At 45.0% G+C, this 24,363-nt stretch overlaps 1 pseudogene; it reads right to left on the reverse strand.

The window, feature by feature from the left end:
• Positions 1-3,021: 3,021 nt before the first annotated feature.
• LOC135564240 (lactation elevated protein 1 homolog B-like) overlaps positions 3,022-24,363 on the reverse strand; it is a 62,922-nt pseudogene continuing 41,580 nt past the window's right edge.

Below are 24,363 nucleotides of genomic sequence, written 5' to 3' on the forward strand. Positions count from 1 at the left end.
CCCATTTCTTTTCACCTTTAGTTTATTAAACAGTAGGCGCAAATAAATTACCTTTGGCATTTTTACACGGCAGATGGCTGGTTACATAAAGTATCAGCAGACACAGTAAGTACATTGTTTATTTTCCAGTGGCACAATTCAATTCCAACCACAAGGGGGTGGTAGTTATCCACTAAGAAGGACATTTTTCCATCCCTTCAGCTCTCACCGATGTGGGTTGTCCCTTATTCTGCTCAGTTTAGCTAAGTATACATCCCTCTGTTTTAGGAAGATTAATAGTGGGCTTGAATGAATTTCTCTTGTTTCCCTGTCAGTTTCTTTTTAGGTACGTGAGGGGGATGTCAGTAATAAAAGCCAATTTATGGTCATTCTGGAGTCTGCTTTGCCGCACTACATTTACTGTGATGTGGCCTCTGCATCATACTTCTTGTGCTTCGCGGAGCAGGGCTGTTTGAAGGAAATTGCCAAGGAAGTGAGTTTCTGTTTATACAGGACACACCGCCCACTCCTACAGTTAACCAATCATGTGGAGCCCTCCACATTATTACAACATTTGGGAGGCACACGACAATGCAGTACGGACCTTGATTTGGCAGCGAAAGCCTCTGGAGGCGCTGCAATTGTGTCACACGCGGACCACATTTTCAAGTCTAGAATAAATCATTACATTTACATTTACATTTACATTTAAGTCATTTAGCAGACGCTCTTATCCAGAGCGACTTACAAATTGGTGCATTCACCTTATGACCTCCAGTGGAACAGTAGTGCATCTAAATCTTTTCAGGGGGAGGGGGGGTGAGAGGGATTACTTTATCCTATCCTAGGTATTCCTTAAAGAGGTGGGGTTTCAGGTGTCTCCGGAAGGTGGTGATTGACTCCGCTGTCCTGGCGTCGTGAGGGAGTTTGTTCCACCATTGGGGGGCCAGAGCAGCGAACAGTTTTGACTGGGCTGAGCGGGAACTGTACTTCCTCAGTGGTAGGGAGGCGAGCAGGCCAGAGGTGGATGAACGCAGTGCCCTTGTTTGGGTGTAGGGCCTGATCAGAGCCTGGAGGTACTGAGGTGCCGTTCCCCTCACAGCTCCGTAGGCAAGCACCATGGTCTTGTAGCGGATGCGAGCTTCAACTGGAAGCCAGTGGAGGGAGCGGAGGAGCGGGGTGACGTGAGAGAACTTGGGAAGGTTGAACACCAGACGGGCTGCGGCGTTCTGGATGAGTTGTAGGGGTTTAATGGCACAGGCAGGGAGCCCAGCCAACAGCGAGTTGCAGTAATCCAGACGGGAGATGACAAGTGCCTGGATTAGGACCTGCGCCGCTTCCTGTGTGAGGCAGGGTCGTACTCTGCGGATGTTGTAGAGCATGAACCTACAGGAACGGGCCACCGCCTTGATGTTAGTTGAGAACGACAGGGTGTTGTCCAGGATCACGCCAAGGTTCTTAGCGCTCTGGGAGGAGGACACAATGGAGTTGTCAACCGTGATGGCGAGATCATGGAACGGGCAGTCCTTCCCGGGAGGAAGAGCAGCTCCGTCTTGCCGAGGTTCAGCTTGAGGTGGTGATCCGTCATCCACACGGATATGTCTGCCAGACATGCAGAGATGCGATTCGCCACCTGGTCATCAGAAGGGGGAAAGGAGAAGATTAATTGTGTGTCGTCTGCATAGCAATGATAGGAGAGACCATGTGAGGTTATGACAGAGCCAAGTGACTTGGTGTATAGCGAGAATAGGAGAGGGCCTAGAACAGAGCCCTGGGGGACACCAGTGGTGAGAGCACGTGGTGTGGAGACGGATTCTCGCCACGCCACCTGGTAGGAGCGACCTGTCAGGTAGGACGCAATCCAAGCGTGGGCCGCGCCGGAGATGCCCAACTCGGAGAGGGTGGAGAGGAGGATATCATCTTTTAAAATCTGTTAAACTGACCACCTCTGGTGGAATTTTCTAAATGATGCATAATATTTTATACTACCCTCAAAGTAAATTTAGATTTCAAAACTATAAGTCTCATAATGGAGTGTCCCTCGACTGAAAATTCCCCTAATGCCCACTTGAAATGTTGGAACCCTTGCTGTACACTGGATAAACCCTATGAAGTAGTAGACATTGATTGCTATATTGCATTTCGTCTTAGTATAAACTCCAATAGTCCCTTGTATGACACTCAATATTTCTTACTCTTGGAGAGGTAAAAACTGTGGGATTCAGATAAAGGTGTCAAAAACAATTTGACTACTACAGAGCCTAGATACAGCCGACCAAAACCCCCAGATATTTAAAAAATATATATATATGTTTTTCACAATAAATGTTTTTGTTTTTTTAATCAGGGGGTGGGGGTCTCCACATTTGTCCCCACATTGGGGAATTGTAACAAAGATGCAGGGAGTCAGGAAGCAGGTGCAGATGGTGAGTTTAAACATGGAGCATTACAAAACAAGAGAAGCCTCACGTGGGCACCGTTCCACACCTCTGTGAGCTGGAACTACTCGTCAACTGCAGGGGCCTCGGTCTGGCTTGGAGTCCACGGAGCCAGGGCCGGCTGATATCCCAGGTTACCCTGGAAGGGAGTCAGCCCGAGGGATGAGTGAAGGATTTCTTGCCGTATTCCGCCCAGGGAAGAAACCAGGCCCACTCCCCCTGCCTTTCCTGGCAGTGACTCCTTAGGAACCTCCCCAGCTCCTGATTGGTCCTTTCCACCTGCCCATTCAATCAATCCGTATCCCAGTCTGCTGTTCCCACATGCTTCAAGAGGGCCACCATTGTTCCTGTTCCCAAGAAAGCTAAGGTAACTGAGCTAAACGACTACTGCCCCGTAGCACTCACTTCCGTCATCATGAAGTGCTTTGAGAGACTAGTCAAGGATCATATCACCTCCACCCTACCTGACACCCTAGACCCACTCCAATTTGCTTACCGTCCCAATGGATCCACAGACGATGCAATCGCAATCACACTGCACACTGTCCTAACCCATCTGGACAAGAGGAATACCTATGTAAAAATGCTGTTCATCGCTTACGTCTTAGAATTTAACACCATAGTACCCTCCAAACTCGTCATTAAACTCGAGACCCCGGGTCTCGACCCCGCCCTGTGCAACTGGGTCCTGAACTTTCTGACGGGCTGCCCCCGGGTGGTGAGGGTAGGAAACAACATCTCCACCCCGGTGATGCTTGTGCCAGTGGAAGCCACTCAGCTGAGGAGGAGAAAATAGGATTCTGTTCTATTTTTTAAGCGGTGCCGTCGTTGTTGACCAATCACAGTACAAAATGTAGCTTGCATGGTGATACATCAGCACCACAGGAGGCTGCTGAGGGGAAGATGACTCATAATGGTTAGTTTGGAGCGAATGGAATGGCATCAAAAACATGGACACCATGTGTTTGCTGTATTTGATACCATTCCACTAGCTAGCTGGTTAACAGTGTAAACTGATAGTCACGTTTAACAATAAAAATCATTATTTTCTAATACTTTTTTTGGTAAATTATTTCTGTTGCGTGTAAATATGTTTTTATGCATTCTTATGGTGTTATAGCGATTATTTTTTAGCACGTTGATAATGTTTACTTATTTCATTGCTATGGTTACCGGCAACTGTCGCATTCGGCGCGTTCAAGGGGATCACTTTTGTCAAGTTGGTGACCATTGTTGGTCACCACCTTTTAAAGTGTTGCATCATAGTTATAAAAATTCTCTGACTTGAGATTACATGTCGACTGCTAGAACTATAACAAAAATGATGTCATGTAGTGTTTGATGACGTCTCCTTCAACTTGTTGCAATTGGAGCCATCACCTGCATTGTTGGAGGTACTATTTGTTGTTAGGGTGTTTTTGTTTGACCCATACGAATGTGGCCAAACACGTGAATGAAACAGGAACCAACTTTGCTGCGATACTAAAGCTAGAGGGGATACAAATGAAAGTGACCAATGAGTTGTACACACTTTATGTTTTCAGTTTGTGAGTGTGTGATATGCGGATATAGAAAAGTTTAAATAGATATTTACACAGAAAAAATGTAGAAACAATAATAGCTTTGTTGACACTGCTATGTTGATCTGAGCCTTGCTGTTGGAAAACACCTACAATGTCCGACTTTCAGCTGTCACAGATGCACCTTCCACAACTTCACTCGTCGACTTTCATCTACATTCGGTTTCGTTAGGCTTACTGCTCGAACACACCCGTAGACTGAGGGCTTGTGTGTGAAGGCAACTTTGACAAGAGGGACAAGTTGTGTATTCGGCAGGGCACTAGGCGATACTCCTTTGGCTGTCTGAAAAGCACTTTAGCTCTTACCTCCCTGACTGAATGTCTGTTGTGAGGAGTTTTGGCTCATCACGTTATACTCCAATCTAAAGGGGTAGATTTGATTGATCGCTCCTGTACCAATTGTCTGTGTTTGTTTTATTGTACTTCAGCCTGAAAGAGAATGTGTAGTTGGTTACCTGTCCCCTCTATGTGTTTTCAGGTCTTTAGAAGTACTTTACTGCGATCCTCACTTTGTGTGTGCTGTGTTAATGCGGTCCCTTTGGGTCCAGTACATCTCCGTCTGCATCTCGGTCAGTCTGGACTGAGATGGTCCTCTGAAACGTAAAGATCTCCTCCTCTGCTGTGAACAGAGACAGGCAGTCCCCCACATCCTACAAACAGGACCACAGAACAGAGTCATTAACAGAACCACAACCTCAAACAGTGGGGTTAACCATTACCAAATCCTCAAACAGTGGGGTAAACCATTACCAAAAACAATCGGGTTGACACAAACATTACCAAAAACAATCGGGTTGACACAAACATGACCACCAAGAGGGTTTAACACAAACACAGCCACACACAGAGGGGTTAACAGCACAACAACAGAGATGTTTATATCAAGGATTGTGTTTGTGGTCATGTTGTTGTCTTGTTGTGGTTGCACCGTGGTCCACCCCGCTCAGAACCAGGACGTCGAGTAGCAGGCGTTTGCGGTCGTCCTTCCTCCCTCCAGAGAAGCCTCAGCAAACACCACCACCCTCACCTGGGACAGAGGGACAATGGAATCGTAACAACACTAAGAATTGCTGTGAATCAGTGACACCTGCTGTGGGAGAGTGTGGATTTATAAAATGACGGGGAATGCTGTTACACGTACGGTACTTTCACAACAATACAGTACACCACAGTACAAATGTTGCTGTTTTAGAGCTCAGAAATTCTTAAAAGACGGGACAATCTCTATTTATTTCGACAAATATTTGTCTTCATATTAACTAAATTTGATAGACCAAAATATCAGCTATCATACCATGTAAAGGAACAACCTAATTTTTAATTTTATAAAATGAAACTAACTGGACACCATCAGACACCATAAAATTATTGTGCAACAAGTTTTTATTAGCCTTGATTGTTTAATACTAACAATATATGTAATACAAATCTGCAAACCTATTTCGTTTTGTTTTCTAGCACTATTAAATGCTCCAGGGCTAATTTCGTTAGCGTTTCCACATATTTTTATAGATTTAGAACATAAAACAACATTATTAAAGCAAACATTATCCATTAGGTCTAGCACAGCAAATACTTAAATTATTTAAGCATATGTTGCAGAACAGTGATTAAAATATTGTTCCGAATATTGACCAAAAACGATTGACTCCATCAGTGACGGAGTTCACAAGCCACTGATGGAGGTGACAACAGATACTCAGAACAGACATTTTTTGTCTCTAAAAATAAAACTTCAAATACAAACATTTGGAAAATATGGAAAATGATTCATTAGAAAATACCCAATAAAAACATTTACCATTCTATCAGATCTTTCAGCACTCTGACGGCGTTGACGTTAGACAAAAATCTGACGGAGTTGATGTTTTTGTCACACCCTGATCTGTTTCACCTGTCTTTGTGCTTGTTTCCACCCCCCACCAGGTGTCTCCCATCTCCCCCCATTATCCCCTGTGTATTTCTACCTGTGTTTTCTGTTTGTCTGTTGCCAGTTTGTCTTATCCAGGCAAGTCCTACATTACCAGCTTGTTTCGTTGTTTCCTGTGCTCTAGTTTTTGTTTTCCTAGTCTTCCCAGTTCTGACCTTCCTGCCTGTCCTGACCCTGATCCTGCCTGCCGTCCTGTACGTGCCTGACTCTGATTTGGATTACGACTCTTTGCCTGCCCCTTGTCCTTTAATAAACTCGGAGACTCGTACTATCCGCCTGCTGTGTCTGCATCTGGGTCTTAGCCTGAGCCTTGATAGTTTTACAGAGTTGAGAAAAATTGAATTTTTATGCTTCAGGGTGAGCATGGGGAAGTGACGGATAAACACTCGGCCATCTTGAGGTAGTGACTGGCATCCACTGGCTGGAACATACAGAGACAGGGATAATAAGCATAAACACATACAGATGCGTGCATGAGTTTACTATCAACACACTCACACACGTATAGTACAATATGTATGTAACCTTTGTGAAGGTTGTATTTTGCCAGTATTGGGCTTTAACCCTGACCACGGGGTGCAACCCTCCAGTACATTTTCTCTGAGTGGAGTAGAACGGGGAACAAGAGATGAAGGCTTGGCCCTGTAACGGTTCTTCACAAATACATTGTACTACCCAGTGTGTGTCATGCTATGGGAGGGTTGTATCTGTCACACACGTGCACACACAATTCTAATTATTTTTGTTTCTGTGTACACTCATACACTAGACTGTGGTATGACTTGGTGAAAGAGCAGCTATTGATGTTAATAACGGTCCCACTCACGCATGCATAAGAGTATATAGAAACACTTAAAGGCCAATGCTATTCTCTGCTCAACAACAACTGTCAACAATAGCCTGTAGTCATTGACATTGAAAATAGCACAGAGGAATTATAATAGAAATGGAGTGGTTAGGAGGCGGGAGCATGGTCGAGAGAAGAGGGAACAAGAATGAGGAAGAGAAAAAAAAGAGGTAGGCACAAACGGAAGGACACAGAATGAGGCAGAAAAAGAGAGAAAAAGTACAATGAGTGGATGAGATGAGGACAGAGAGAGAAGGGGGAAGTGAGGGCAAAAAGAGAGAAAGAATAAGAAAAAATAAAGACATGATTAGAAAGAGAAAAGGTAGTAGAGAGTAGTGGAGAAGAGAGAGATACAACAACAAACAGGAGAGAGAATGGAGTTGGGAGAAAGAGAGAACGAAAGGCTGCCGAGTGGCGCGGTGGTCTAAGGCACAGCATCTCAGTGCTAGAGGTGTCACTACGGACATCCTGGTTCTATTCCAGGCTATTCCAGGCTGCTTGGGAGTCCCATAGGGTGGCGCACATTTTTTAAATGTTTTTTATTTCACCTTTATTTAACCAGGTAGGCCAGCTGAGAACAAGTTCTCATTTACAACTGCGACCTGGCCAAGATAAAGATAAAGCCCAGCGTCGTCCGGGTTCAGTGTAGGCCGTCATTGTAAATAAGAATATGTTCTTAACTGACTTGCCTAGTTAAATAAAGGTTATATAAAAATAAACATTCAATTAAGAAAGGAAGAGGGATAGAGAGCGATGAGAAAGAGTGACGAGAAAGAGTAATAGATTGTTATGTAAGTAACTTACTCGATCACACAGTAGTTTGAAGGAACAGTCTGCGATGGTTCCACAATGCACTGCACCTTTAGAACCCTGGGACTTGTTACTACGGAAACACACACACATGCACGCACTCTTGAATTGATACATTTACCCAATATATAGCATTATAGCTGTTAAGAAACAGAAATAACATTAGCCACTACTTTAGCCTTAAAACTTCTTTGGGATAGGGGGCAGCATTTTCACTTTTGGATGATTAGCGTTCCCAGACAGAGTAAACTACCTCCTACTCAGTCACAGATGCTAATACTGTATATGCATATTATTAGTAGTTTTAGTATTGGATAGAAAACACTCTGACGTTTCTTAAACTGTTTGAATGATGTCTGTGAATATAACAGAACTCATATGGCAGGCAAAAACCTGAGAAAAAAATCCAAACAGGAAGTGGGAAATCTGAGGTTTGTAGTTTTTGAACTCAGCCCCTACCGAATACACAGTGGGATATGGGATATTTTGCACTTCCTAGGACTTCCACTAGATGTCAACCGTCTTTAGAACGTTGTTTCAGGCTTCTACTGTGAAGGGGGGCCGGATGAGAGGGGATTGAGCCAGAGGTCTGGCAGCAGCCTCGATCTCAGTCATGCACGTTCACATGAGAGGAATTATTCACATGAGAGGAATCTCCCGTCCCTTTGCTTTTCTACAGACCAATTGAATTCTCAGTTATTGAACATTTATGATAAAACCATCCTAAAGATTGATTCTATACTTAGTTTGACAAGTTTCTACGACCTGTAATATGACTTTTTGAACTTTTAGTTCGGCTGGACCTGAACGCGCTTTTGGATTTGTTTACCAAAACCACGCTAACAAAAGAAGCTATTTGGACATAAATGATGGACTTTATGGAACAAATCATGGAACTGGGATTCCTGGGAGTGCATTCTGATGAAGATCATCAAAGGTAAGTGGATATTAATAATGCTATTTCTGACTAATGTTGACTGCGCAACATGGCGGATATTTCTTTTGACTGGTTTGGGCTCTGAGCGCCGTACTCAGATTATGCTTTTTCCGTAAAGTTTTTTTGAAATCTGACACAGCGGTTGCATTAACCTTTCTAGTGCAGGCGTTCCGCTAGCGAAACCCCTCGACAACATTCCGCTGAAAAGGCAGCGCACGAAATTCAAAAATATTTTTGGGAAATATGTAACCTTCACACATTAAGTCCAATACAGCAAATGAAGATTAACTTCTTGTTAATCTACCCATCATGTCCGATTTCAAAAAGGCTTTACAGCGAAAGCACAACATATGACTATGTTAGGTCAGAGCCAAGTCACACAAACACACAGCCATTTTTCACACACACACACACACACACACACACACACACACACACACACACACACACACACACACACACACACACACACACACACACACACACACACAGGCACAACAGAGACATACACACACTCACACAGAGAAAGGAGAGTGAAAGAGGTTGATAATAAAATATGAAATGAATAAGGCTGAAATGGCCACATCAAACGGCGGCGGGGAGGGAGAAGGAGCTTTTCACTCCAACTCCAAAGAACGGGATGTTAGGCTTTAAACACAAACCTTAGCCTGTGAATACAAGGCGGAATGAGTCTATCTGTGTATTCTAACTCTTGTTCAGGTTAAGAGGGTTGCGATGTGTTTTACTTCCATACACTGAAAGACGAAGGCACTTCAAATCTCCTGATCACCAATGAGAAACGTTATTCATACTCTCTCTATGTGTGTGTGTGTGTGTGTGTGTGTGTGTGTGTGTGTGTGTGTGTGTGTGTGTGTGTGTGTGTACAGGCAATGAGAATAATAGGGCTCAAACTTAATCATTCTGGATTTCTCTACTCCTTTATCCATCCCTTTGTCTCTCACTGTAGACTAGTGTCCTTACTCTCTGTCCTTACCTTCTCTTAACTCACTCTGCCTTTCTCTGTCTCTCCTCTTCTCTATCTTCTGTTGCCTCTCTCATATTGTATGCAAAGTTGCAGAACAGTTGGGTATGTGTTTTGTTAGGTTGATGTAAAAGTATCCTAGCTGCCATCACTCTGTGTACTGTGTACTCAGGGATTGTGTAAATGGGAGGTGTGTGTGTGACTCCATGGATAGACAGCTCATGAGAACCTCTCGTGTTCAAAGTGAGGTGCATCCACTCAGCACTGATCCTTTCAGTTGCGAGGGGGGAGAGGTTAGGGACACGTGAAAACAGCAAACTCCCACAATCACCATCATAGAGGGGCACCGGGGCTTAGAGTGAGTGAGTGTGTGTGTGACCTCCATACTGTCCAACACAAGGCAATGGATGTACAGAGTGAAGGGAAAAGAAAGCACACACATCCAAGCATACATACGTACGCACACACATGTAGTAAACACACTCATGTACGCACGCAGGCCCAATCACACACGCTCTTACATATAGTAGAGGTTCCCTGCTGTCTTCTCTAGTCAACCGCAGAGTCTAAGCCCATGGGCTGGCAATATTCTAACACACAGAAAAACAAAACACATTGATTTGGCAATGTGGACAATACAGCCTCGGCACCAAAATCAATGTGTGTTTGATTGTAAGGGGGTTAAGAAGAGAGAGGGTTGTGTGTAAGGGGGTTAAGAAGAGAGAGGGTTGTGTGTAAGGGGGTTAAGAAGAGAGAGGGGTGTGTGTAAGGGGGTTAAGAATAGAGAGGGTTGTGTGTAAGGGGGTTAAGAAGAGAGAGGGTTGTGTGTAAGGGAGTTAAGAAGAGAGAGGGGTGTGTGTAAGGGGGTTAAGAAGAGAGAGGGTGTGTGTAAGGGGGTTAAGAAGAGAGAGGGTGTGTGTAAGGGGGTTAAGAATAGAGAGGGTTGTGTGTAAGGGAGTTAAGAAGAGAGGGTTGCGTGTAAGGGAGTTAAGAAGAGAGAGGGGTGTGTGTAAGGGGGTTAAGAAGAGAGAGGGGTGTGTGTAAGGGGGTTAAGAAGAGAGGGGTGTGTGTAAGGGAGTTAAGAAGAGAGAGGGGTGTGTGTAAGGGGGTTAAGAAGAGAGAGGGTTGTGTGTAAGGGGGTTAAGAAGAGAGAGGGTGTGTGTAAGGGGGTTAAGAATAGAGAGGGTTGTGTGTAAGGGAGTTAAGAAGAGAGAGGGGTGTGTGTAAGGGGTTAAGAAGAGAGAGGGGTGTGTGTAAGGGGGTTAAGAATAGAGAGGGTTGTGTGTAAGGGAGTTAAGAAGAGAGAGGGGTGTTTGTAAGGGGGTTAAGAAGAGAGAGGGATGTGTGTAAGGGGGTTAAGAAGAGAGAGGGTAGTGTGTAAGGGGCTGAGAGGGTTCTGTGTAAGCGAGAGCGATAGAGTGAGAGGTGGACAACAGCATTACCACAGAAGGGTGACACAGGAAACTGCGGCTGATACAAATATGGCAGGTAAGCACAAATGTCTGAACTAACTTGTTTTGCAGAAGGAATTTTGTCATGTTTCATTTGTCTTATTTATCTAGCTGATCTGCCATCCTTTATTTATTCAAGTGGTATTGCAGAGTTTAAACTTCTTCTGCATAGTTCAAGCTTTCCCAGCCAGTATAAAGCGTCAACAGGATACATGTCAGCGAGTGTGACAAACTATAATCATCATTTCGTCCATTCTCAGAAAAAAAACAAGAAAAGAAAAACATATATCATCAAACGATCCAAGCGATCGCCGTGCTAGGCAAATCAGTATTCAATGACAACTCGGAGCAAATTATGAAATCAGTGAATTTGTGCCACGGGTCTTGAGCTGTGGGATAATTAGCAATCACCACAAAGCAAGGGGACGGAAATACTCCATTCTTCTCTCTCCGCTGTCAACTTCTTAACTACGCGCCCGCTCACACGAACAGGGTTCCCACTCCGAGCCAATTGGTTGAATCAGGCTTAATAACAACCTGACAAACTTACCATTCCCCGCGCACAAAAGGGACATGTCATTTCATCAACCTAGCCGCGACCTCGCCACACAGTGCCGCAGCCAACAGGTAAATAATTCCTCCACCATAACACCTTGACGATGCATCAACCGCCACGTAACATCACAAACTAATGCTAATCTTTTCTTCTCTCTCACTCTCTCCTTTTTATGTATCTTTGATTTATCTGTACTATAGACGCCTGAGCTCCAAGGTGGCCCGCCACACACACACGAACCCAGGCAGACAGTAACACACACACAGTAAAACATGCACACAAGCAGACAGACGTATAACTAATACTCAGAGCAGCTCTTGAAGGAAAAGAGAAAGAAAATAAGAGAGAGAAAGACAGAGAGGGGGGAAGAGAGACGTGAAGGGAACACAGTCAGTTATTTATAATCAAATGAGGAGGAGGCCTTGTGGGTTATTAGATGATTACCGTCTTGAGGGGTTTGATACGTTCTCACTCCTTCCTCGCAGATTTCATCCACCCATGTACTCTACCCTTTTCTACACCCCCCCCCCCACATGGTAGGATGTTCCTCTCCACACTACTTCTCCACACAACCTTATCCCCAATTACACACTATCATATCCCATACTGTCCTCTAACTGAAAATCCTACACCACATTCTGAACATCCCTCCAATAAACAGGTAGTAATCCAGTCACTGTCAAGATAGCTGGCTACCGGTCAAAGAGCACTATTGCTTGCTTGTTTTCTCACAGAGTCATGACAGACATGAGATTCAGAGTCTCTTTAGAGACACATGTAGCACATTTAACACATGTAGGTCCAATCATGTCATTGTCCAAGCTGTCCACCGCTCTCTCTCTGGACAGCTGTTTAGCATAAAAACAACGTTTTTTTCCTTCTGTCGCTCGCTCCTCAAAAGTTTGCTTTTGAGTTTTTCAAAGAGCGCGGTACCATTGAGAGGCAACAAAAGCCAAGGATAGCTGACTACTGCGGCTTGATGAAGTCCACTCCCTCATTACCAATCGCAGGAAACATTTGATGCTTTTTTTGTTTGGCCCAGAGAATTGACCAGGTCTCAAAGAACATGGGGTGGGAAGGCTGAAAAAGAGATGGGGGGGTGTAAAGGTTGTTGTCCATTCATCCATTTGTGTCATGCAGCTTGTGTAGAGGGAGAGAAGAAAAGGGAGGGATAGATGGTTTGGGAAAAAGAAAGAGAGTAAAGAGAAAGCTTAAAACAGTGCTTTTATGCTGGCCCGTCCTGGACGACTCTTCTGACATCAAAGTATTTTCACTAACTGGGGAATGGGGCGGGTGTGTGTGTGTGTGTGTGTGTAAGTGTGTGTGTGTGTGTGTGTGGGGGCGGGGGGTGTATTCAGTCCAAGTGAGGCTACATGGAGGGAAATAACAGTGTGAGCACCCTAATTACACCTAATGATCTAGTCCCTTAAAGTGTGACTGCCTTGGGTCCTGGGTGGTTTGTTCCCCAGGGTCGTTCTCACAACCTCCCCCTGCCTCGGCTGGTCCTCTTGGGAAAACATTTTTGAGCGCAGGGTGACCCAGGACACCACTGGACCCCCCAACTCCCCTTCTCCAGACCCCCAACCCCCAGCTGGAGCCTCCCTTTCGCACCCCCCACGACATGCAACTGCATGGGTAGGGGGTGTCCCAACTGCACCTGGCCACTCGGGGCTCCACTAAACCTCCAGAGAGGAGCAGACACTCATAGCAGTAGTCCTATAAGATGGAGCAAGGGAGGAAGGGAGGGAGAGAGAGACTGGAATGAAAAAGCTGTGTGAAATGGAAGGAGAGATAAATTAAATTAGGTGAAAATGGGAAAAGAGTCAAAAAGAGAGATGTGATGACGAGAGATGCGAAGAGTGTAAAACCCCAGGGCTGTACAACTAATATTGTAGGGACAAAAAAACAAAGACAGAATGTCAGTCAGAAAATAAAAGGCAAAAAAAGAAAGACCATTACATTTCACCAATAGAATGTCAATGAAAGCAACAAATGCAAGGCTATTTCTATCCCATTGCAATGCATTAGAAAACACATGATTTGTATTCTCATTGTTGTGAAAATAAAACCCGAGGCACAAGGATCATTATTGTTAGGTAACTAAATGCCGGAGGGACAATAGCAGTCATCAAACATCAATTTTCATTTACTGGGAACTCGTGGGCTAGCGACTCTTCAAACTCTCTACGTAGGTCCTCAATAGACGAAAGGCCTTCACTAGATATGAACACAACCATTTCAGTCCTTAATTTTCCCTTGGAGCAGAGCACTCTGCAACTGTGGACTTTTATTTATTACATTTTCCCTTTTTATTTACAAAACACTACTGGCTACCATAGCAATCAGCCACCACAAAGGACAGAAGACAGAGGTTTTATAAAGGTTATCATATTTTTCTGGCACCAACAGAAGGAGGGAAATAAATCCTGACCTTCAGCCTGCAGAGAGGGGCCACAGAGGGAGAGAAAGTGAGATGGGGGAGAAGGAGGATAAAGAGGGGTTGAGGGAAAGAGAAGGAGGAGGGATAAAGGAAAAGGGACTGGGGGAGAGGGACAGAGGGAGAGGATGACAGAGGACGGGGATCCCGAGAAAGAAAGAAGAAGGAAGAAGAGAACGTTGGAGGGAGTGTAGCGTATTTGTAGCCTTTGAGTGCTAAGAGCAGAAGGAGGCTAGCGACCTGGAGGGGGGCTACGCAAGAGGGGAGCAGCGGCCTCGATAGGGTAGATAGCCGGAGGCAGAGGCAGGGTGGTTTGGGTGACTTGGCAGGGTGGTTCAAGGGTCCCTGGGGCCTATTTTCACAACCTGACTAATTCACAACTCTCACTCGTCCTCCCCTCTTCACCTTGACCACACACACACACACACACTGACTCTACATCCAAAGTGTCAGACGGATGGAATCATTTAAGGGTTATCCAGTGGAGGCAAGGAACCACCCCCATCACACCCCACCACCCCTGGCTAACTTGGCACGATGTCCACTGTGTGGAGGGGAGCCCCCACCATGTTCCTAGGCCATCATTGAAAATAAAATTTGTTCTTAACTGGCTTGCGTAGTTAAATAAATGTAAAATAAAATAAATAAATAAATTGTGTATGAGTATGTGTGTTCTAGCACCCAAGTAACCCTCAGATTCAGAAGAGGGGTCCATGCCCTAATGTTTAACTACTATTTACAACCTTCGGAAAAAGGGTTCCAAAAGGGTTCTTTGGCCACACCCATTGGAGCTCTGTAAAAAGGATTCTACATGGAACTCAAAAAGGCTAGTCCTGGAACCAGAAAGGGTTCTTCAAACGGTTATGCTATGTGGACAGCCGAAAAGCCCTTTTAGGTTCTAGATAGCACCTTTTTTCTAAGAGTGTAGGTGAATGCCTATGAAAAGTGGAAGAATGTTTTCCTGCTCTCCTCTCCTGCAAAATGCAAAATTATTTTGCAATTATTTATTATCATAAACACTACAAACACCTCACAATTATCTCTGGTGTTGCCAGGATAATGGTTCTACCTGCTTACAATAATGCTATTAAATTGCAAAGTAGTTTTGGAGCATCGCTAGCTTCCATCCATGGTACTGTCCCCCACCCCACCCCCCCTCCTCACCCGCCTCACCCCCTCCCTCACCCTTTTCTCTCCTCACTTTGAAATGCAAGCAGGCTGGTTCATTCCCTCTGCTCGCTCGCTTGCCCATTTTCCATTCACACAGCCAGCGTTCGCCCTCTTCCTATCTCTCAGTTTCTCTCTCTTACCCACCCCACTCCCCCTCGTGTCCGTTTGAGTCTTTCACCATCACCAGGTATGACCGAAGACAGCTTTGTGACACCGTGTGTGACACTGTGTGCTTCTCAGGTAGAAAACCCATTTAAAGCGACAGACGTGTGTGTATGAGGTGTGAGGTGGTGGGTACATTTATGAATAAATTAAAAAGAGGAGCGAAGAGGGGATGACTTAGTCTTCACCTTCAATGCGTCGATGAAAGGTAGGAAGGTGTCCCTCTGAAGTCCGTTTTTGTACAGATCTGAAAGGAGAGGGAGGCGCTGTGTTAGCGCTGCTGTTTAGCCCCCTAATAATGTCACTCTTCCGCCAAAGATAGGCACATAAAGTGGCTATTGATGAAGTAAAGGATGGGTGGGGATGCAGGACAAAAGGGCAGAGGAAAAATTGATTTCTCTACCGGCAGCAGCAGCTAGCAGCAGCAACATAAAATGTATTACATTCTCAAACAATGGTGGCGGGAGAAAGGACTCTCGCTTTTTCAGCTCGGACAGTGTCCACAGACTCCCATGAATAGATTTTCCAATTAGCTCGGCTGGAACAAATTACATCTGAAGTAGCATCCCTGAGAGACAGAAAAAAACACAGAAATACACACACACACACACACGTTGGTTTCACTATCCAACCATTTTGAAAAGAAGGTCGACGACATCCAATCCTCGTTTGCTAAGTCAAACGACACCGCTGGTTCTGCTCACACTGCCCTACCCTGTGCTCTGACCTCTTTCTCCCCTCTCTCTCCAGATGAAATCTCGCGTCTTGTGACGGCCGGCCGCTTGACCCTATTCCCTCCTCTCTTCTCCAGACCATTTCCGGAGACCTTCTCCCTTACCTCACCTCGCTCATCAACTCATCCCTGACCGCTGGCTACGTCCCTTCTGTCTTCAAGAGAGCGAGAGTTGCACCCCTTCTGAAAAAACCTACACTCGATCCCTCCGATGTCAACAACTACAGACCAGTATCCCTTCTTTCTTTTCTCTCCAAAACTCTTGAACGTGCCGTCCTTGGCCAGCTCTCCCGCTATCTCTCTCAGAATGACCTTCTTGATCCAAATCAGTCAGGTTTCAAGACTAGTCATTCAACTGAGACTGCTCTTCTCTGTATCACGGAGGCCCTCCGCACTTCTAAAGCTAACTCTCTCTCCTCTGCTCTCATCCTTCTAGACCTATCGGCTGCCTTCGATACTGTGAACCATCAGATCCTCCTCTCCACCCTCTCCGAGTTGGGCATCTCCGGCGCGGCCCACGCTTGGATTGCGTCCTACCTGACAGGTCGCTCCTACCAGGTGGTGTGGCGAGAATCTGTCTCCTCACCACGCGCTCTCACCACTGGCGTCCCCCAGGGCTCTGTTCTAGGCCCTCTCCTATTCTCGCTATACACCAAGTCACTTGGCTCTGTCATAACCTCACATGGTCTCTCCTATCATTGCTATGCAGACGACACACAATTAATCTTCTCCTTTCCCCTTCTGATGACCAGGTGGCGAATCGCATCTCTGCATGTCTGGCAGACATATCAGTGTGGATGACGGATCACCACCTCAAGCTGAACCTCGGCAAGACGGAGCTGCTCTTCCTCCCGGGAAGGACTGCCCGTTCCATGATCTCGCCATCACGGTTGACAACTCCATTGTGTCCTCCTCCCAGAGCGCTAAGAACCTTGGCGTGATCCTGGACAACACCCTGTCGTTCTCAACTAACATCAAGGCGGTGGCCCGTTCTTGTAGGTTCATGCTCTACAACATCCGCAGAGTACGACCCTGCCTCACACAGGAAGCAGCGCAGGTCCTAATCCAGGCACTTGTCATCTCCCGTCTGGATTACTGCAACTCGCTGTTGGCTGGGCTCCCTGCCTGTGCCATTAAACCCCTACAACTCATCCAGAACGCCGCAGCCCGTCTGGTGTTCAACCTTACCAAGTTCTCTCACGTCACCCCGCTCCTCCGCTCTCTCCACTGGCTTCCAGTTGAAGCTCGCATCCGCTACAAGACCATGGTGCTTGCCTACGGAGCTGTGAGGGGAACGGCACCTCAGTACCTCCAGGCTCTGATCAGGCCCTACACCCAAACAAGGGCACTGCGTTCATCCACCTCTGGCCTGCTCGCCTCCCTACCACTGAGGAAGTACAGTTCCCGCGCAGCCCAGTCAAAACTGTTCGCTGCTCTGGTCCCCCAATGGTGGAACAAACTCCCTCACGACGCCAGGACAGCGGAGTCAATCACCACGTTCCGGAGACACCTGAAACCCCACCTCTTTCAGGAATACCTAGGATAGGATAAAGTAATCCTTCTCACCCCCCCCTCTTAAAAGATTTAGATGCACTATTGTAAAGTGGCTGTTCCACTGGATGTCTTAAGGTGAACGCACCAATTTGTAAGTCGCTCTGGATAAGAGCGTCTGCTAAATGACTTAAATGTAAATGTAAGTGGGGACCATAAAATGTATTTCCATTCAAAATCCGATTTTCCCTAACCCTAACCCTAAAATATCATTTTTACTTTTGGGGATGGCGAAATGTCCCAACTTGTCAGAATTTTCCTTGTTTTAACTATCCTTTTGATAGTAAAGTTACATAGTAAAGACCACACACACACCCACACACACACACACCCACACCCACACCCACACACACACACACACGCAAACAAGCAGGTGTTGTTGTTGATGTCTGGTTAAAGCTCACAGAAGTAGCAGCTGACAATGTCGTAAGACTTTACACGTTGTTAAAATAACTTCTTAGTGGAGAGAACAGAGGTTAGATCTATACTACGCATAACAATGTGTGTTGTGAGGAGGCTCTTCAAGTGACACTCCTATCAACGTGGTAATTGTTTCCCAATGGAAAAAGTCAAGCAACACATTAAAGTGAGGTACTTTCTTTATATGCTTGTGGATGGAAATCATACAGCCCATATCTATCAATCCAGGTTGTATGTGAGATGTAACATTTGATCACATTGAAATGTATGGTGGTCTGGCCGACAATGGGCCTGAGAGGCATGCAGCCTCTAACCTAGAGTCACCACGCTCACCACAATCTCTAGTGTGTCAACCCTGAAATTAAGCATTCAGCCTGTCCTTTTCTACCTAAACATCCATTAACACTAGAGCATCAAAAAGGAAAGGCTGACAGCGCGACAACTACTCTGCTCTAGCAAAAACAAGAGCGTGCTGGGGAGCGTAGCACATCATTTCTAAACAAGCTCCCCTTCAATCATATAAACCACTTCAGCTGCGTTTGATGGCCATCTATCAACCACATAGCCCACTTTAGCTGTGTTTGATAGCTTAGCGACATCTATCAACCACATAACCCACTTTAGTTGCTTTTGATAGCCTAGCTAGCGCCATCTCATGTGGAGATCAATAAAGGAGGAATCCTTTCCTTTCATGTCAGGTTGTCTCTGAGGGCTTAGTGTTCCATTAGCCGTCTAATTAAAAAACAAACAAGCGTCTCTTTCGAGTTCGCGTGGTCCGATGCTTTGTTCTTAATGACTGGTAAATGTCAGACAAGCTTAGCTTTGTATTTGAGATAGAGAGAACGATCTCGGTTGCCATCAACTCAAAACCCACTCGAGCAACGAGACATTGACGACGTTAGCCCTGAGATGAGGCGAGAGCCAACGTCATGTCTTTATGTCTCCCTCCACTCTTACTTCCTCCCTCGCTCCTTCTCTTTCTGCACCTTGCTCACTTAGTATTAAATGTAACGTCACTACCCTGACAAAACGACAGCGGTAGAATCAACAAAGGCATAATGAGACTAAGAGAAAGAGAGGATGGATGGAGCAAGAGGGAGAGAGAGATTAAAGAGTTTACATGGCTCATGCATCAGATCATTTTATCCTGGGAGGGAGCAGTTCAACATCAGTTCAACAAACAGAAAGAGGACTAGTTCACCCCAGATTTCCACTAGATTTCACAGACACAAAGTATCTCCCTCAGTGTCATCATTAGGTATGTGTTCAGTAGAGAGAAAACATTTTGGAACAGAATGAAACGGGGAGTAACTTTTTCCATAAGAACACAGCATTTCATTTTCTGTTGCCAAACGTTTTGCTACAGTGCACTGCTGAACACGACCCGATCTATTGACAGTCTCACTGACCTCTGGCTGCCATTCAAACAGGACTTACATCTCTTCAATATCAGCTTATTACTGTAACTGAATCCAAAGGATCAAATATGCATCCATATGATAGGGCACTATAACAGATATCTGATATCCTCCAGAAACAGTGAAAGTGAGAGAAACAGTTGTGAGTATAATTGAAAAACACAATAGAGTGGGCTATATGAAGGAGGAAGGTGAGCTTGACACGATGTGAAGTGAACAGGTTGTACTGGATGTGAATTGGAGAGGGAGGTACTGTAGCATGTGTGACTTTGTTCAACAGCATAATAGGAGGAACGAGAGAGCTACATTGCTATATAAACTGTAAATGGTGTAAGATTGTGATTGTGTGTGTGTGTATACGTGTGCTAAACCAAAAAAAAGATAAATAAAAATAATAACAATAAGTGAAAAGTAGGACTATTGGGCATAGGCAACAGATCTGAATGAGATGTTATTTTAAGCGATTGGAACGCTCTTCGTGGTGCTGAAAGGACAGCACAAGGATCACGCAATGATGTTAAAGAAGTTGAACCAACTTGTGGTGTTGAAGGACAGCTAAAGGACCACTCATTTGGCCAGCTCAGGAACAAACAACAATAATTTGCAGTAGGCCTAATAGGTCAACGACTATGTGGTACAGCTATTTGTAGGCTATAGCCTAATGTAAATACATATAGCTTAATACCATTGCTCTGTTTGCGAGGAAGGCTTTATTGCAATTTCACTGTATTGTGTAGCATACAGTGGCAAAAAAAGTACATTATGTGAACCCTTTGGAAATACCTGTATTTCTGCATAAATTGGTCATAAAATGTGATCTGATCTTCACCTAGGTCACAACAATAGACAAGCAGAGTCTGCTTAAACTAATAACTCACAAACAATTATACGTTCTAATGTCTTCATTGAACATACCGTGTAAACATTCACAGTGCAGGGTGGGAAAAGTATGTGAACCCTTGGATTTAATAAATAGTCTCTATGGGGGTGCCACAGGGTTCAATTCTTGGACCGACTATCTTCTCTGTATACATCAATGATGTCGCTCTTGCTGCTGGTGAGTCTCTGATCCACCGCTACGCAGACGACACCATTCTCTATACTTCTGGCCCTTCTTTGGACACTGTGTTAACAACCCTCCATGCAAGCTTCAATGCCATACAACTCTCCTTCCGTGGCCTCCAATTGCTCTTAAATACAAGTAAAACTAAATGCATGCTCTTCAACCGATCACTGCCTGCACCTGCCCGCCTGTCCAACATCACTACTCTGGACGACTTAGAATACGTGGACAACTACAAATACCTAGGTGTCTGGTTAGACTGTAAACTCTCCTTCCGGACCCACATCAAACATCTCCAATCCAAAGTTAAATCTAGAATTGGCTTCCTATTTCGCGACAAAGCATCCTTCACTCATATGCTGCCAAACATACCCTTGTAAAACTGACCATCCTACCAATCCTCGACTTCGGCGATGTCATTTACAAAATAGCCTCCAATACCCTACTCAACAAATTGGATGCAGTCTATCACAGTGCCATCCATTTTGTCACCAAAGCCCCATATACTACCCACCATTGCGACTTGTACACTCTTGTTGGCTGGCCCTCATTTCATACTCGTCGCCAAACTCACTGGCTCCATGTCATCTACAAGACCCTGCTAGGTAAAGTCCCACCTTATCCCAGCTTGCTGGTCACCATAGCATCACCCACCTGTAGCACGCGCTCCAGAAGGTATATCTCTCTGGTCACACCCAAAACCAATTCTTTCTTCTCCTTCCAGTTCTCTGCTGCCAATGACTGGAACGAACTACAAAAATCTCTGAAACTGGAAACACTTATCTCCCTCACTAGCTTTAAGCACCAGCTGTCAAAGCAGCTCACAGATTACTGCACCTGTACATAGCCCACCTATAATTTAGCCCAAACAACTACCTCTTTCCCTACTGTATTTATTTTATTTTATTTATTTATTTTGCTCCTTTGCACCCCATTATTTGTATTTCTACTTTGCACATTCTTCCACTGCAAATCCACCATTCCAGTGTTTTACTTGCTATATTGTATTGACTTTGCAACCATGGCCTTTTTTTGCCTTTACCTCCCTTATCTCACCTCATTTGCTCACATCGTATATAGACTTGTATAACTCTGTGTCGTTGTATGTGTCGAACTGCTTTGCTTTATCTTGGCCAGGTCACAATTGTAAATGAGAACTTGTTCTCAACTTGCCTACCTGGTTAAATAAAGGTGAAATAAAAAAATAAATAAAAATAACTGGTTGACCCTTCTTTGGCAGCAATAACATCAACCAAACATTTTCTGTAGTTGCGGATCAAACATGCACAGCGGTCAGGAGGAATTTTGGACCATTTCTCTTTACAAAACTGTTTCAGTACAGCAATATTCTAGTGTGAACTGCTCTCTTGAGGTCATGCCACAGCATCTCAATTGGGTTGAGGTCAGGAGTCTGACTGACACTCCAGAAAGCACATTTACTTCTGTGTTGTGGGTCGTTCTCCTGTTGCATCACCCAACTTTTGTTGAGCTTCAACTGGCGGACAGATAGCCTAACATTCTCCTGCAAAATGTCTTGATAAACTTGGTAATTCATTTTTCTGTCGATGACAGCAAGCTGTCCAGGCCCTGAGGCAGTAAAGCAGCCCCAAAACATGATGCTGCCTCAGGCATACTTTACAATTGGGATGAGGTTTTGATGTTGGTGTGCTGTGCCTTTTTCTCTCCGCACATAGTGGCAACCTATTCCGAAATCAAGACCTCTACAAATACTCCTGCCACTTCTACTCTGCCAGATCGTAATCTCCGTTCAGTCAGTCATGCTTCTAGCTATTTGTTATTATTTAAGATCCTGTATCATGCTGTGCCTGTTTCCCTGCCTGACGCTGTTTATACTCTCACTGCAGTTTTGCCACTCTGACTCTGGTTCCTGTCTCCTGTTCCACATCTCACCACCCTGCTACCCTATTCTGGACTCACAACACCACCACTCCCTTGGATTCCCCTCCGGATCTGTTTACCCTGTCCCAACCCAGCTCACTCGAACCTCAGCCTCCACATGTGGTTTCCTACAAATCATCTGAGCTTCCCCGGATCTGCACTCCATCTTTCCCTGTGTTGCAATAAATATCTTGGTTCATTCATCCCTGTTTCCGGGTCTGAGTCTGTTCTTGGGCTCCCCTGTGCTGCTCCGCCTAACAACCAGGTAGGCCAGTTGAGAACAAGCTCTCATTTACAACTGTGACCTGGCCAAGATAAAGCAAAGCAGTGCGACACAAACAACACAGTTACACATGGAATAAACAAACGCACAATCAATAACACAATATAAAAAATCTATATACAGTGTGTGCAAATGAGGTAAGATTAGGGAGGTAAGGTAATAAATAGGCTGTACTGGTGACGTAATTAAGATTTAGCAATTAAACAATGGGAGTGAAAGATGTGCAGAAGATAAATGCGCAAGTAGAGATACAGGTGTGCAAAGGAGGAAAAATAATAATATGGGGATGAGGTAGTTGGATGGGCTATTTACAGATGGGCTATGTACAGGTGCAATGATCTGTGAGTTAGTGAGGGCGATATGAGTCTCCAGCTTCAATGATTTTTGCAATTCATTCCAGTCATTAGCAGCAGAGAACTGGAAGGAAAGGTATACAAAGGAGGAATTGGCTTTGGGGGTGACCAGTGAAATATATCTGCTGGAGTGGGTGCTACTATGGTGAACGGTGAGCTGAGATAAGGCAGGGCTTTACCTAGCAAAGACTTACAGATGACTTGGAGCCAGTGGGCTTGTCTACAAATATGAAGCGAGGGCCAGCCAATGAGAGCAAACAGGTCGCAGTGGTGGTAATATATGGGGCTTTGGTGACAAAACGGATGACACTGTGATAGACTGCATCCAATTTGCTGAGTAGAGTGTTGGAGGCAATTTTGTAAATGAGTCAAGTCAAGGATCAGTGGGATAGTCAGTTTTATGAGGGCATGTTTGGATTGGATAGGAAGCCAATTCTAGATTTAATTTTGGATTGGAGATGCTAAATGTGAAGGAGAATTTACAGTCTAACCAGACACCTAGGTATTTGTAGTTGTCCACATATTCTAAGTCACAACCGTCCAGAGTACTGACGCTGGACGGGAGGGCAGGTGTAGGCAGCAATCGGTTGAAGAGCGTGCATTTAGTTTTACTTGCATTTAAGAGCAGCCACGGAAGGAGAGTTGTATGTCATTGAAGCTCTTCTGGAGGTTAGTTAACACAGTGTTCAAAGAAGGGCCAGATGTATAGAGAATGGTGTCGTCTGCGTAGAGGTGGATCAGAGAATCACCAGCAGCAAGCTCGACATCATTGATGTATACAGAGAAAAGAGTTGTCCCGAGAATTTAACCCTGTGGCATCCACATAGAGAATACCAGAGGTCCAGACAATTCTGAATTCTGAATGAGAAGTAGTCGGTGAACCAGATGAGGAAGTCATTTGAGAAACCGAGGCTGTTGAGTCTGCCAATAAGAATGCAGTGATTGACGGAGTCGAAAGTCTTAGCCAGGTCAATGAAGACGGCTGCACAGTACTGTCTTTTATCGATGGCGGTTATGATATCGTTTAGGACCTTGAGCATGGCTGAGGTGCACCCATGACCAGCTCTGAAACAAGATGGCATAGCGGAGAAGGTACGGTGGGATTCGAAATGGTCGGTGATCGGTTTGTTAACCTCTTCAACCTATGGGGGCGCTATGTCATTATTGGATCAAAAAACATGCCCGTTTTAAGCGCAATATTTTGTCACGAAAAGATGCTTGACTATGCATATAATTGGCAGCTTTGGAAAGAAAACACTCTGACGTTTCCAAAACTGCAAAGATATTATCTGTGAGTGCCCCAGAACTGATGCTACAGGCGAAACCAAGATGAAACTTCAAACAGGAAATGAGCAGGATTTTTG

This window comes from Oncorhynchus nerka, linkage group LG24, assembly GCF_034236695.1.
Source record: "Oncorhynchus nerka isolate Pitt River linkage group LG24, Oner_Uvic_2.0, whole genome shotgun sequence".
NCBI classification, from domain to species: domain Eukaryota; kingdom Metazoa; phylum Chordata; class Actinopteri; order Salmoniformes; family Salmonidae; genus Oncorhynchus; species Oncorhynchus nerka.